Source organism: Cupressus sempervirens, chromosome 7 (assembly GCF_028749045.1).
Source record: "Cupressus sempervirens isolate cs-2001-9-10 chromosome 7, ASM2874904v1, whole genome shotgun sequence".
Classification (NCBI taxonomy): Eukaryota; Viridiplantae; Streptophyta; class Pinopsida; order Cupressales; family Cupressaceae; genus Cupressus; species Cupressus sempervirens.
The window spans coordinates 129,500,147-129,517,296 of NC_143124.1; the positions used below are offsets into that span (position 1 = coordinate 129,500,147).

Below are 17,150 nucleotides of genomic sequence, written 5' to 3' on the forward strand. Positions count from 1 at the left end.
AATTAGGGTTTTGTCAATCGGTATGTACAAGTCATGTAATAACAAAGATTCTATGAATAATGAGTGAAAACTGATTATCTACATCATACATTGATTTTGTAGGGGAGACAACTCATTAGTCACCCATATTCCAATGGTCGCTTCTGCATTCTGGGTGTCACCCATGTTCCAATGGTCACTTCTGGATTCTAGGTGAAGATTTTAAAATGACACTTTTAGACCACCTCACACTCTACAAGGTCTACAAAGAGCTCCATAAATGTAGAAAATTTGAAAAATTAGCTTTAGGCTCTTCACTCACCTATGGAGCTTCACCCAAAAAATGATAAATTTTGACATATGAATTAGGAGCATTAGATTCCCAAAGTTAGCATAGGAGACTACTAGATCATTTTCCCTATTACTATGGAAAAAATGAGAAATCTACAATCAATTAGAATATTGATTCTTTATATTAATTAGTCTTAATTAAAAAAATTACTTTTACAATATAGAAAGATTTATTAAAATTAATTGTATCAACAACATAGGCTTCTTCTCCAAACCCTCGAAGAGAGGAATGTTTTGTTTTTCATTTTGGTTTGACCTGCAGTTAATTAAACCTTTGTAGTCAAGAATTATCCTACAATGTGACAGTGGTAAAGAATTTGTCTATGTCCACTATTTTACCGGGATACAGATGGATGACTACAGTTTATAAGATTGCAAATTTCTCTACAAGTGCAATGCAAGACAACTGGGTGAATAGTCTTGATAAGACTTCTGCTTTCCAATTTTCCCCAACTTGTTGACTACATTGGCACTGACGATTATGATGTGAAACAGGTGGATGATTATGGTTTGTTGGATTTTTGTTTTTCTCTTCATACATTGAATCTTCCCTCTGTGACCTTTACCAGATGATGACTATTGATAAGACTTTTGATTCCCCTTACATCCATGGTTCCACCTTTCCCCAACTTTCAAAATCCTTCCTCTAAAACTTTCCAGTGAGCATTCTTGTGCAGAGTTGAACTGTGATCATTTTTCCATGTCAGTAGGTAAGATAATTATCTTTAATTATTATTATTTTATTAGAAATGGTTCACCAATTAGAGTTGGACTAGGGGAGATGATCTAATATTGGCCCACATTCTAATGACTACTATGTCTATTATTAGTCAAAAAGGCAGGGAACTTATGTTTTATTTTCACCCCATAATTTCTTTTTTCTTAGTAACAGCCTATCATATTTCAAAGTTTGAGGAATTATATTTAAAAGAAAATTATTATATGCTAATTATAAATTTATGATTGGCTAACACTATTTTGCTGAGGTTTTATTCATTTTATGAATATTATTATTGAGCAAAAATCAACATTCGTAGACAGAGCTGACAAGATTGTAATTCGATGGCAGCAGGTTCAATTATTAATGCAGTTGATTTATTGGAGATTAATTCCAAGTACCTTACCAACTATTTATGTCATCTCCTTAGCTGTCAAATCGTAATCAATCCATAGCATTGAAGAATAAATTTAAAGACACATCTTGTTGAAGATCTTAATATTGGATTTTGTGTTGAATTGCCCTTGTACTCAACAAGCCATTTGAAGATTTCACACGCAATATGGCTACTTAAAAATGATAAAATAAATTATTTAATTTATCTTCTCTATCTACCAAGGGTGCCTGGCTTTCAATGCAATGGGACATGACGTCAGACTAAGGTATGATTTATTGCATAAATGCTAGGCATTTAAAGGTCTTTGTGGCTAGTTATTTTATTTTAACTTACTCATCAACATGATCTAAATGTACAACTATTTAAATTTGTGATTAAAATGTCGATTTCCTCATATCTTGGGTACAAAGGGAAACAATCTTTAGCTCCATTATAGCTTTGGGCAAACCATGGTATTTGAAGATTCATATGTTCATACATGGGAACGTTTAACAGCAAACGGTATATTCGATATTCTTCAAAAAAAACTTTTCAAAATTTTTTAGAAATTCTATAATTGTTATTTTTTTCAATTGAAAAAATAATAAAATCTTTTGAAAAATTCAACTTAGCCAATAAAAAACTTTAGATTAAGGAAAAGTTAAAAATAAATATAATTAAAATAAATTCAATTAAATAGTAATTAAATTAATTGCGATAATTGAGTCAAAATTAGAGGAAGTTTTTCAAAACTCACAATTTAATTGCTTTTATAATTTTATTTTTAGTTCAAAATTCAAAGTAACATCTAAATGCAAATATAAATTTATTTTCTTCACAAATCATATTTAAATTTATTATTAATTTTTTGAATTTTTCATCATTACATTATCAAAATCGAATTATCAATACACTTATTAATCAATTCACATTATATTTTGAACATTTCTATATTAAATTAATTCATCATTGTTACGTTAATTTTCTCAAAATTACTTGATATAGAACAATTTATCTTTAAAAAATCTCCTCCTTGCACTTATATTTAATACTTTATACTATTAAAAAATTGTAATATATTTCACCTATAACATAAGACAGGGACTTAAACTCTCGTGGAGCTCTTGTTATAGATTCTCTCAATTATTGTTCACAAAAGTTTGAAAAATGATAGCATATGTACTAATAGTAATCACACAAGTACTAATAGTTTCAACCCTTTTTTAGCTTGATTGGTTCATGTGTGCAAAAAGTACTATATTTTTGGTGAGTGCTCATATGGGTATGAACATAATGGGTTATGGTTGAACATTTGAAAATGACACTTTTAGACCACCTCACACTCCACAAGTTCTACAGTGAGCTTCGTAAATGTGGAAAATCTAAAGGGTTAGATTTAAGATCTTCACTCACCTATGGCGCTTCATTGAAAAAAATTGACAAATTTTAACATATGGATTAGAAGTCTTACTTGCTCGAAGTTAGCTTGGGCGGCTACTTGGTTGTCTCCCCTAGCTCTATAGTCCCTCTCTTTTGGGGAAAATAGAATATGAATTTGAGTTTGGTAGAAAATAGAAGATGTTATACGTTTATAACTTGGTGTGTGAACATGTTACACGTTTGAAAAGTTTACATTAAGGTTATAGTAAAGCAAGCTTCTAGAACACACACTGCTTTTGTGCTATTTGTGGAAAGTTATAATGAAATTGAATTCGTAACCATCATGGTGTGCTTCATGTTTTTGTTGTATCTTCTTATATGTTCCTATTTTCCCTCTCTTTTTTGTTCATTAATTTATTTCTTCTTTTATTTTTCCCTACACTTAACTCATCTTAAAGATCATTGACAACTTTAACATGAACTAATCCACCTGTGCTAGAAAATGATAGTGAGAATTCTAGAAGATATAGTTGTAATTGAAGATATAGTGAGAATTCTTCAAGATGTATTTGTAATCACACTTTCACATGATGGTCTGATGGATGTCGTGGTTTGGTCTGGCACAAAAATTTGACCAAAAGAATTGGTGTTAAACCCAGAATTCACAAATGCATTTGCAAAAATATTGGACAAAAATTAGTTAAGATTAGAAAAATATGTATTGTCATTAGAGTAAATTGAATCACTATTGCATTTACATAATCTCAAATGGGATGGATCATAGATGAAAATTTGATTATAAAGAAGAAAAGGAGAAAAGAAAAGTAAGAGTTTTATTGTCACTCTCATTATTATCCTTGAGGAGATCAACAAAGAAGGTACATTTGAAGAATAGACAGATATTTTGTACTTAGTAGTGTTGCTTCATTTCCATCCACCACGTGTCTCCAAACCACGCTTTTCTATTGACTTGAGACATTTTCAATTGACTTTAATTCTCAATTAATGGAATGCTTGTTTATTATTATGTATTTTGGCTTACTTATTAGCAATCAGCAATTGAAGTTTTTAAATCATATTTGATATACTTATAATTCATTGAAAAGATAAAATAGAAATATATGAGAGCAATTGCAATAAGTAATAATAACATAAAGAAAATTTGTATATTAGTTTAGAAAAATTTAAAATAAATAATATTATTTTTAAATTAATTTTATATTTGTTATTTTATGGATTGGTGAAGATGTATTATATATAAATTTTAGATCTATCTTTCTTAAATGTGTGGATATTTAAATATAGTTATCAAATGACTATTATATTTTATGTTTTAATCTCTCTTAAAATTTGTCTATCTTTACAACATTTTAATTTTTAAATAACATTTAGAAGTAAAATTGATGTTGTAAAAGGTAGGAGAATCCCCAAATCCTAGCCATCAACAATTAACCACATATCATAATATAACAATAACACAAATATTCAGATCCACAAAACACCAATTTCTCATAATAGAATCATAAGATTACATCCAACATGTCATGTTGTCCAAGTATCAAGCAATTACAATAGTAATTTTGCAAGACTCTTAGACTAAAAAATATCTCTAAGATTTGGTTATGCTTTATTTAGAAGATTATGAGTATGATTTTTGACTTGCAAATTTAAAAAATAAAAATAAAAAAATTCCATGATGAACTCTGAAAGTTCAAGATTACTGAAGATATGTTATATCAATTTATATTTAAATCTTTTCGATTGATTTTGGGGGTGAATACTAAATATTTCCCTATATGAGGTATTTTTCTCTATATGGTATGGGAAACTGTTTTCTCTAAATTAGATATTTTTCCCTAAGTTGCCTCACAGTTGCAAGATAGGATAGTGCATGGTTCTCATAGATGTTTTACTTCCACTTCCATCACTTGTTACAGCCATAATGCCTACGTATGCCATGATGCATGATACATTAAAAATAATCAATTAGATAGCCGGTGCCCCAGAGCGCTTGCATGGTCATCCATTGTCATCCATGTTACCATCTATTAATTTAGACTATTTATATATGTACGTTTGTTGCAATTATAGTTATGCTATTTTATGTATGGTGCAATCTATGCAAACATGGCCGCATCCGTCGGTAGCCGTCTTCAACAAAGACGCTTCTTTGTAAAAAGTTGTACGAACTCACGCGGTTTTGGACAGGCCATTTTCTATGTTTTTGCTCTTCTTCTTCTCTAAATCTTTATTTTCTTCTTGCATAGCATTCTTTCCCTCTATTTGCGACCGTGGTTCTGTCTCTTCTCTGTATTAAGGATAATTTGGATCCTTTGAAATGGCTTCCAATTTTGAGCAACCTGAGCTCGAAGACACTATTCAGTAGCCTGAACTGGAAGACGCTTTTGAGCAGCCTAAACCTTCTTCAAGGCCCAGGCAAAATGGGAACTTTTTAATGGAGATCTCTAAATTTTTGCAGGAATGGTGTTTGTCCATTCCAAAAATCTTGGTATAGATCTGCCTCATTCCATTCCACAGGTTTATGCGAGCTATTGAACTCAGCCGGCAAACGCTACATGAGGCTGATCGCCAAAACATATTTGACCAGTTCCCACCATTCTCCGAATCTACATCCATGGAGTTCTGGAAAATTTTCATTAACCATCGTGGAAGCGATACGAAATACAAATTTGCCAAAAAAATTGAGGAAACCCTTGGTAGCAAGGGATTTCGCACTTTCCTCAATTTAGGTGCAATTCGGCCCGGCGATGTGATACAGAGAGAAATACAAGCAGCAATGAATAGTGCCTCTCTTCACATTGCCATTTTCTCACCCAACTATGCCCAATCCTCATGGTGTCTAGATGAGCTTGCTTACATGCTCAAAATCAGAGCCCCTGCTACAATCCTTCCCATTTTCTATCATGTTGATCCCTCTTATCTTAGATATATTGATCAAGGAAAAGGAATATATGCCGATGCGTTCTCACAACATGCAAAGAAAGGTAGATACACCAAGGAAAGGCTCGATCAGTGGAAAGCGGCACTACACAAAATTTCATCCCTTTCAGGCTTACAGGTTAACAATAATAAGTATGTATTGTTTCTCTTTCTCCTCGATAATCAAGTTTTGTATTCCATATATGTTGAGAAAAGTGATGCATGAGGAACTGATAATTTTTTTAATTCTATATATTCTTTAATATTTATCTGCTCATGCAAGAGGAACTTAAAAAATTGTATCAGTTTTGTATCAGTTCGCATTGTTTATGATAGAGTGAATATCTACGTAGAAGGAGTTTGTAGCGTTGGAGAACACACAATATATTTGTTTTAAATGATTGTAATGTAATTTTAATTAGTGCGTGGAAATAATTGTTTTTTTTTTCTGATGTATTATACTCTCTATTCTTTACCTATTTTCAGATTTTGCAATATATAGGTTCTACTTAATTTGTGTTGTGTATTTTATTTTTATTTTTATTTTTTGCCCATAATGTTTAGGGGCGAGGCCGAAGTTTAGAAGAACATTGTGAATAGAGCATTGGGATTAATGAAAATAGAACCCATACATGTAGCCGAATATCCACTTGGTTTGGATGAACTAGTACAAGGCTTCGTCGAATCAGTCACAAGTGAAGAAGACAGTGAAAAACTCCAGGGATTGTGGGCATGGGTGGCATTGGGAAATCCACTTTGGCCAAAGAGCTCTTCAATAGAAACTTTCACTCATTTCAGAAATGCATTTTTGCTCCCGACGTGCGGGATGCGGCATCCAGAATTGCTCTGCCTAAGAAGCAGAAAAAGCTTCTTACAAACCTTGGCGTTGAAAATTTGTCATTAGACGATGTCGATGAAGGCAAAGTGGTACTCACAAATCGTTTGAGCTCTGTTCGGGCCCTAATTATTTTGGATGACGTGGATCACATCGATCAGTTGTATGCTCTTTTGCGAAATAAACACAACCTCGGATCCCAAAGTATGGTAATTGTGACGTCCAGGAAAAGGGATGTGTGAATTATCAAACTATTGTAGTCACCCATTATTAATCTCCTATCATAAATGATTATTAAACTGCTGAAAACAAATTCTCAGCTAATATCAAAAAATAACACAACTGCAACTTCACTTATAAAATATGGAAAAAAATGCGCAACACAATGAACACAATATTTTTGGACAAATTGTCCCTGGAAAAACCCCTAAGGGAAAACCAGTTCTACAGATGAGGAATTATATTAAACTTCAGCAAATCAAGAGATACAAAATTCCTTGCCTCTCACTGGCAGAACTTCGACAACCTCCTAATTTCTGCCGCTGATATTCCCCACTGCTATCCCCACTCTAACACTGCGCCCTTGCTAACACTACAAGACTGTTTGCTAACACTGCAAACTTTTCTCCAAAACTTATTCATTCAAATGACCCAATGACCCCTTTTTATACTACTCCTGTTGGTAAACCAATGACCGAGATTAAATCAAACCAACGGCTGAGATTAAGACAACTCGACAGCCAATAATAGAATTGGTTGCAAGGTGTCCAAAAGGGAATCTCTAAAATTAGTAAATAATAACCATTTACTAATTCTTGGCAAGTGGACAAACAGCTGTCCAAACCACCCATAAATACAACTGCTATTCATGGATAAGGACGAACAGCTGTCCAACTAATAATAATTAACAGGATGTTCTTAAATCGATGGGTATCTCAAACATTTACGAAGTGCCAAGACTTGAGAGCTCAGTAGCGAAGAATTTATTCTACAGGCATGCTTTCCAGAAGTCTTCTCCACCCACCAGATTTGACACTCTGGTTGACAAATTCATCCAGGTTTGCGATGGTCTACCATTATCTCTAAAGGTATTAGGGGGATAGCTACATGGTGAGGATTCCATTTCTTACTGGGAATCCCAATTAGATAAAATCTCAAGAATATTGCCTAGCGACATCACAAAAAGGCTACAGGTTAGCTATGATGCTCTGGATAAAGAAGATAGAGAGATGTTGTTGGATGCGGTTTCTTTTCTCATCGGCGAATGCAAAAGAATAGCTATAGCACTGTGGGATGGATCGGGTTGGAGTGGCCTGCACGGTTTACAAACACTTGTAAATAAGTGTCTTGTGGAGTTGGTTTCCGAGAAACATAACACCTTCAATGAGAAGAAGATACGGATGCAAGATCATCTGAGGGACATGGGAAGAGAGATGGCAAGTGAGCACTCATCATATTGGCTTTGACGTCCAGAGCATATTGATAACATACTGCATTTCTAGGTAAATGTATTACTGGCTCCACTTTAATTATTTCTTAGTGAAATCATAAAAATAATAGTTTGTTGTTTTGTCTGCCTCTGCTTGCGGCAGATTTGACTGAAATAGCTTGTATTCTGGTATTTTTCATTCAGAAAGAAATACAAATTAGAGGGATACAACCTCCAGCTACTTTTGTGGCCTTCAAAGAGTACGCTCATCAGCTAATGCGAACCTCAAGAAAACTAAATATACTTCATGTGCAAAGCAATGAGTTCACGAAAGAGTTTGCATATTTATCAGAGCATCTTGTTTGGCTTCGCTGGCATACTCGTTCATTAAGAAATCTTCCATCTTGGCTTCCATTAAGACATTTAAGTGTTTTAGAGCTTGATGATGCAAATGACTTGGAGTTGTGGCAGGTCAATGTGGATGTAAGTAGTTTGAATCTGTGGTTTTTATGTAACAGCTTTTTGATAGTTTATATTTTTCTCAATTGAATTCAGTAGAATAATGAACTGAATTGAGTATAATGATGTTTGTGTGCAGCCTCCTCTGCAATTGAGAAAGCTTATCGTACGTTTCTCTTTCAAATTGCAACGGCTTCCAACCTCAATAGGACGTCTTAAAAATCTTACAATGCTTTCCCTTTGTTTTAGTGGTAGTAGTTTGCCAAAAGAGTTCTGTGGCCTGCATTCGCTGAAGTATTTATATTTATACTGTCCAAAGTTATCTTCACTGCCAACTGGTTTTGGCAATTTAAAAGATTTGAAGTATTTAATGCTGTCTTGCCCACAGTTGAGCACTTTGCAAGATTCTTTCCAGCAGCTGATAAAGATGAAACATATACAATTATCCAGATGCAAAATGCTCTCCTCACTGCCTAATGGCTTTGGGAATTTAGTAAGATTGAAGTATTTAAGTCTAACATTTTGCGAGCAGTTGAGCAATTTACCAAATTCTTTCAAGCAGTTGACACACTTGGAAGATCTAGAGATTCCATTCTCCTCAACTACTAATGGTTTGTCCTCGCTACCTATTGGTTTTGGTAATTTAAATAGATTGAATCACATGAGTCTAATTTGGTGCAGCCAGTTGAGCATGTTGTCGGACTCTTTCGGGCAGCTGATACACCTGAGATATCTGGATTTATCAAGTTCTGAAATGTTATCCTCACTGCCTGAGGGTTTTGACAATTTAAACAGATTGAAGCACATAAATCTGGGACTGTGCAAGCAGTTCAGAACTTTGCCACATTCATTCTAGAGGCTGATACACCTGGAGCATCTAAATTTACAAGGTTGTGCCAAGCTTAAACTAAACTTAGATTTATTTGAAGGCATTGGAAAGCTCAAGTACTTGGGATTCAGCAGTTGTGAAGAATTAGAAGATTTGCCTAATCAAATTAAGAATTAGGCATCGTTGACAAAATTAGATCTAACGGGTTGCATTAAGTTGAGAAGCTCACCAAGTAACATTGGTCAACTGGTCAACTTATGGTCGCTCAAAATTGAGAGCCGGGTGATGAAAGGCTTGCAAACTTCTCATATTCACTTTCCCTCATTGAAAAAGATTGAAATTGTAAGTTCTAAAGGTACAATGGGATTTGGTGCTGAGGAAGAAGACTACAAACCAGTCTCCGTGCTATCAATTTCCAGTGACTGTTGGCCCAACCTCCAAAATTTGGAGGTCGAGGACAACAGCATCGTTCAAAAAGACAACTTTCCTAATAATCACCATTTAATCGAGATAGAGAGACTGCCAATGACCTTGCAAACGATGTAAATATACCATTACAAAGTGTTGAAGAACATCAGCTGTCTTAGTGGTCTCGTACGCCTTGAGAAGCTGCTAATACAATATTGTCCGTAGTTTGAAGAGCTGTCAAGCTTTGCTGATTTGGCTTCGCTGGAATACTTTAGACTGATAGAATAACCCAAAGTTAAGAAAATAGAAGGCCTGTAACATTGCAAGTCATTGAAGCATCTATGTCTTTGACAGACCCGTTGGAAGGAGTCCGTTATAAAAAGTTTGGAGAAAGTGGAAGGATTGGAGTTCGTATGTGACACCATATCAGCTCTCAAGTCTTGTATTCAATCTATAAATATCAAGGTAATGAAAACTTTCACAAATTCAGAGTTTTCCAAATTTATATAAATGTTCATGTTAATTACTTGCAAAAATTACTATTTGCAGGGAAGGCCGGGAGAAATATTTATACAAGGTAGCCTTAGCTGTGTCATGGAGCCCATTCTGAACTCTTCGGAGTTTCCTAATCTTACGGTCAAGAAGGCCAAGCTGTTGGGCTATGTACACAAAACTAATTATTTCTGCTATAGGGAGGGAAAGGAGCTGAACGGGGAGGAGAGGAAAGTGGTACAAATATACTTGCACCTCGAAAATGGTGGAGATATAGTGGTCATCACATCCGAAGGAATCAAGATAGAGAAGGAGGTGCTAGTTGAGGGAAGCAGAAAAAGAGTCATGGAGGCTTTTAAGAAATTATTAGCACTTCTAGAATAGTTTATTCTGTCTAATGTGCTGACCAGTCTGGCTTTAGGCCAATAATGTACAGGGTAACCCTCAATTGGAATTAGTGAGAAGGGTAGTTAGGGTAGATTAATTAGAGTTAGTGAGAAGGGTAGTTAGGGTAGATTAATTGGAGTTTGTTTTAAAATAATTTTGTGATAGATTGAACAATTTATTTATATATATATAACATATTATAGTGACAGATGGATGTTTTTAATGTTTTATTAAACGCACAATTATTTACTTTATTGAAAATTGAATTACTTTATTAACTTATATTATACTTTCATGATTTTGATTGTAGACTTTTTTTTCAGATTTTATTTTTCTTATCTATTTGGATGCTTCTTATATTTTTTTCTAGTAGTTTTTCTTCACAAGAGATACAATGCATTGAAGTTCTTGCCTGAAGTTAGAAGAGAAAAGTAGAGATATATCGTAACCAAGTATAATAGGTCTTGAGTTTGAGAAAATAGAGTAGACCAATAGCAAAGAAAATATAGGGCTTGAGATGGAGAAAATAGAGCAGGTCAATAGCAGGGAAAATATATATCCCAAGAAATGAAGCGAGACAAAAATCCAACTATAGCTTTGTGAAAGTATGGAAGGATTTTTATTAGTAAGATCTTGTCTAGGTATAAATAGCATTGGGTATAAAGTCCTAAATAAATTTTGGAATGTTGGTCCTTCGTCTAAGAAAAATAGATTATGTAAGAGGCCACTAGTTGAGTGGTTAACTTAGATTTTCAATTCAATCCTCAACTACCTTAGGCTTTTCAACAAATATTATGGACCCTTTATGAGATGGGAGTCATACAACTTTCTATTATAATGGCTCATCTTTGTGAGAAGACAACTTACATAGAATTAATTGTACAAAACCATAACTTGTGATAAATAGGAAATACTTCACAATGGACAACTAGTGATGCAATTATCTAGAAATGGAATATGAATAGTAAACTTCCACAATACTTGGTATTGTGTATCCAAAATAAGAGAGCTTGTTTCGTCATATTATGTTTCCATTGTAGTCTACACAGGGTCAATTAAAATTAGTTAATATTGATTGAAATTAAGAATAAATCTAAATCATATCCATTCAATTGAGCCCAATCTGAATAAATCATTTTCAAGTTATAGTCTCTACACCAAGGCCCAGTTATACTATCATAAATGAGAAACAAAACTTGTGACATTGCCTAGGGCATCCAATATCTTTCCCAAGACAATTTCAAATTACACAAAATGAATTTATCAAGTTGTAACCATATACAAATATAGTTTCATAATATCTAATCTATTAATTATTTCAATGTATAAATCATTATGAGAGAACAAATCATTGTCTGTAACTCCATTGGAGGTATACAAAAACTTCTTTTTGCTAAACTGTCCACAGCTTTCCCAAATCTGCGTACAATTGACTCAAACCAAAAGGGAATAAATGTGGATTCACATATCTTTCCAATGAATCCATTTAGGTTCTCAAACTTGTCAAAATGCTTCCATACCGAACCCTTCAATATTATGGGATTCTCATATCTACAAACAACCACTTTCACCAAAATACTCATAACTTAATCATTTGTCCACATAATCATTCCAAAAAAAAACTAAAATGAAGCTTATTCATCTTAATTTGAACAGTAAACACTTTGTATGATATTTCTAGGCTGTAGTGGTCCATACACAACCTAGACTCAACATAAATATAGTTAACACCAATGAAAACAACACATTTTGAAGACGTTGATTGATTCAAAATGATCTTCCTCTTTCCATTCATTGTTTGGAACACACATACAATGATTTTATACTAGTTGGGGTACTTTATAACTTCCAAACCACCCTTTGAACCAATAACCCTACCCTTTACAACATAATTGCACCTTTTACAATGTTTTATGCATTTCGTGCAATTTTGCATTACAATTTTTTTATGTCAATGTGACAAATTTGAAAATTTAACTCCAAACTTAATAAATATTTGCATGGACATTCAATTACCCTAAAATAAATTTTAATAGCTATTTTACATCCATTTTACCATTTATTAGTCATTCTTTCATATTCTAACCTTCTTGACCAAATTAGGACCTTAACAAGACAATATTAACAATGTCATACAAATGGCTTCACATAGCCTTACTTATGATTCAAATAGACTCCTAATACATTGAAAACACTATAAAATTCATAATACAAATTCATCCTCTTGTAACCTTCTAGTATTCCTTTCTACTTAGGTGCTCCTACACCAAATAATTTACAATTGAAATAAATATATCTAGGAGTTGGCCTATGTCGTAAATTTTTTTTTTCCCTTTTGAAGATCAAGTAGATAATTTTCCTTACACTCAACAACAAAAAAAATCATATCTATGTCTTGTTGGAAATGTAGAATAGGCTAGGTGACTAAGAGTGGGGGTGAATCCCAACATTAGGTGACAGAGGCAAACATTAGTTACATAGCATTCCCAACATTTTATTGTTCTTTGGGAATCATGTAATATAAAAAAATTTATTAAATTGAAATTTTTAATTTTTAAATTGATTGGCTACCACTATTTTTCCAATGTCTTCAATTTTTCTTTATTCAAATATCTATTCCAATATTTTGAAAAAAATGTTGGGGAATTCATAGGCACTTCATGGTTACAGGGAACCAAAGTTACACTTTTTGAAGGTCTAACTACTTGATGTTACCATGACTTGGCATTTGCAGTTCACTATTTCCTTTCATGCCAAGTAGCAGAAGAAACTTTTCTATGCTATGTATGAATGTAATTGTGGACTTTGGCCCATTGTAATTTTGATATTATTTGTTAGTGGCATATCCATGGGTAAAAATACAAAGCTGTGTCACCTTTTAGGCTGACTAATCAGAACAACTAAATTTTAGGCTGACTAAAACATTATCTATAAAAATTATGGAAATATATCAATTCTTAATCCAAATAATTGTTAAAAATTATAATGTTAAACTTGATCAATTTCTACACATTTCATTAGTTTACCTCATTTTCAAATTCTAAATAATAATACTACTTTTATATCATTTAAGGTGAATAGTTATACTTTTGTTAGCCTTTACCTTCACAAGAGTGTGACACAAGTTTGTGCTTTAACCCCAATCAATTTATTGTCATGTATCATGACCTAAGATTCCTAGAACTTATGAAATGAAAAAGTGATTGTAGCAACATCTGCCTAAATCAGTGCAATGAAAATGATTTGTGTGCTACCCCACCATGTGCATCTCAATTAATGCATTGATCTAACTCTGATAGATCATTTTCTCTACTTGGTGTTTATCCCATGTTCCCATGCAACTTATTATGATAAATTTCTATTTAAATTTAAGTAGCCATCATGTTCCCATGTAATTCTTAAATTGAGAAGAAAGGATAGTTTGGAATATTTTCTTATTATCGTGGAGCAACAACCACTAATAATTTCAAAATAATCTTTGAAAAAAGTGCAACTATTTAAATTTGAAAAACCATAGATACCTTCATAAATGTTTTTCCTCTTGCCTAAATTTTTTCTTCCAGATCTAATTTGCAATAGATATTCATTTAAAATTTTGATTTAAAAAAGGATGCTTAAAAATAAGCACAAATTTTGCTTACACGAAACCACCAACTTCACAATTTTTTGCTAAAAAAATGGAGTAGCAGCTTCTAGCCAAAATAATTTTAGCGACCACATGGGGTCCTCCCCTTAGTTTATATTTCTGATGCATATGTTTTTAAACTAATATATCTATATGATTGAGCTTCCCAAAGGTCTATTTAATAGTAAACATTATGAAAGTTGCATCTTAGGTGGTGCTTATCTTTGTGTGGCTAAGACTACTCTTGTCATAGAGTGGAAAAGTCAAGAAAAAATGACTAACTTCAAAATGTTCACATGAGAGGGGTTTTATCAATATGGTTGTGTACATTGTGCTAAAAAAACTCAGATTAAGCGATTAAATTTTGTAGGGCTCATTACTATAATTTTAAACCTAAAAACCCTTTCTAAACTGACCAAACTTATTGATTATTTAGATGCTCACCATTCATGCCAGCACATGAACCAAGTGGTGCAAGGGTTATGTTGATTTTGAAAAATTGGGTGTAGTTCACTTATGTTTTTGAGTTTGTAGATTGTTTTGGTGGATAGTTTATTCTTTTTGAGACAATCTTCTGAGTTAAATTATGACTATTTAATGGTATTCACCTTGCTAATAAAATAAAGTATATCATTAGTAGTCATTCATTCTACCTCCTTGCAAGATGTTGATTAAATAAATCATAGCATTACTAGTTATTATTTTAGAGGTATTGATTGCGTATTTTGCACTTCCATTTTGTGCCATTGAAAATTGTACAAATTTAGTATACTAAAATTGATAACAACTAATTATATTTAACTTATTAAGATAGTCTCAATATAAAATATTATAGATAATTTGAGGTTAAATAAAAATATTTTATATTCAATTTATATTAATAAGATAGGCATCACTTATCAATTTCACATATATTAGGTTACTTCCAATATAGATATACAATCATCTATACCCTAATATTCTTAGGAAGGAAAACAATTGGGTTCAATAGTATCAATATTGAAATGCACACAAGTATTGAACATATCTTGCTAGGAACAAAATGTCTAAATATATACAATTGCTGAACACACCTTGGAAAAGAGTATGCAAAGTTCAACAAATGTAGTCAATATATTGAATGGCAAAACCTGATCTATCATTTTGGAAGCCTTGTGATGGTTTTGAAGAATATGCTTCTCAAGAGTTTGTAGTCACTTGTGTTCTAACCTTATATCATCCTGCTGAATGACTTCAAAGAGATATGTTCTACAGTCTAAGTTCCACATCTTTGCATAAGACCATCAATAGGTGGTTTGACATCTTCATGAATCCCTTCACTAGTAGAATTTTGGCAAATAAATGACTACATGACTAGAACTTTTAGTCACATGACTAAAGGTGATCAAATTCTAGTAATATTTTGTAATGTATAAGTGACTAAATAAATGATTAATTTGGTCATTGTGATGCAGAAGCATCCAGAGGTATAAGAGCAATCCTGTGTCACCCAAAAAAAAAGTACTTAGACTTAGCTTTTGTTTGATGTGTTTTCATTTTTGGATACCCATTTGGGTCAAATAAAGGTTCCAACTCTCACAGTTCCACTATCAGTGCATTTGAAAATCTCGAAAAAAAAATAGGAGCATGTATTTGGGCCATCATTTTGGTAAACTAGAATGTGTGAATTGGCCAGATGAATGTAATCATGATTTAGAGCATTCCAGAAAAAGAATCAGGTCAATAGGCCCCACGGTTTGAAAGTTATTGTAGTTTTTCGAGTTTTGGAGACCTTTTAAGAATGCTTCAAAGTCAGGTTTGGGGCATTAAATGACCTCAAAAAGGGTTGAAAAATGGGGGATGAGCTAAGCTCGTCCATAAAGCTATAGAGCGCTTCGAGAGCTTTTCAAAAATGTAAATGGTTCGTCAATCGGAGCTACAGTTCAAAAGTTATGCCTCCCGAAAGTTCGGTTGCCATTTTTGGATTCTTCTAGATTTGCACCGACTTCTAACGTAGCTTCTGGAACCTTCTATTTTGTCGGTGGATGCCTACTAGCACTTTCTAGAATATACTCCTAGTCCTTAACCCGCCAGGGTCTATTTAAGGAGACTTCTGGCATTGTAAAAGGCAGTTCGGAGTGGAGTTTGAGAGGAGGTACTGAAAGGAGAAATTATCTCCAGATTTATGCTACTATAAGCCCTTAGGGTATGTTTTGAAATTTATTTTCTCTGTACTGTTTGTACTAGCTATTTTCTCAGTTGATATATTTTCCCACTTTCTATTGTGTCCATTCTGTTCTTGGGGTTGTATTATTCTGTTCTTGGGTTGTGTCCCCATCAAGTGGTATTAGAGCTAGTTTTCTTGAGTGTGTAGACAGAATGCTGATTGTGAGGCAGTTTGAACTAGGACTGTGTGGTTGTGGGTTTGAGTTAAGAAGATGCCTCCATGAAGAGAGCATGGTGGAAGGGATAGAGCTATTAATCCTAAGGAGGTTAGAGCCTTCCAAAGGCAGGTACAGGCATTCCAAGAGGAGCTCCATAGAGGAGCAAATGTTGTCACAGGTGACAACAGTGAGGATAAAAATGAAGAAGAAGTAATGGGACCAGAAGAGGAATTTGATGGGAAAGTTCTGAATCATGCAGAGGAAAGGCTTTTTAGGGCCATTACTAAGTTTGGGAAAAGACCCACAATTGAAGTGGGTGTATTTTCAGGAAATCTGAAACTAGATGAGTTGATTAATTGCATCAATGAACTGGAAGAATACTTTGAGTATGAGGATATCAAGGACCCAGATAAGGTTAAGTTTGCAAAGGCCAAACTAAAAGGCCATGCCAAAATCTGGTGGCAAGAGGTCCAATTGGAAAGAGATAGAAGAGGAAAGGAGAAGATCACCAGATGGGATCACATGGTGGACAAATTGAACAAGCAGTTCATTCTTGTGGACTACGAGCTTGATTTGTTT

The 17,150-nt window shown here is 33.5% G+C and overlaps 1 pseudogene; it reads left to right on the forward strand.

The window, feature by feature from the left end:
* The first annotated feature begins 5,346 nt into the window (after positions 1-5,346).
* LOC149545821 (disease resistance protein Roq1-like) lies at positions 5,347-9,323 on the forward strand (annotated as a pseudogene).
* Positions 9,324-17,150: the final 7,827 nt, after the last annotated feature.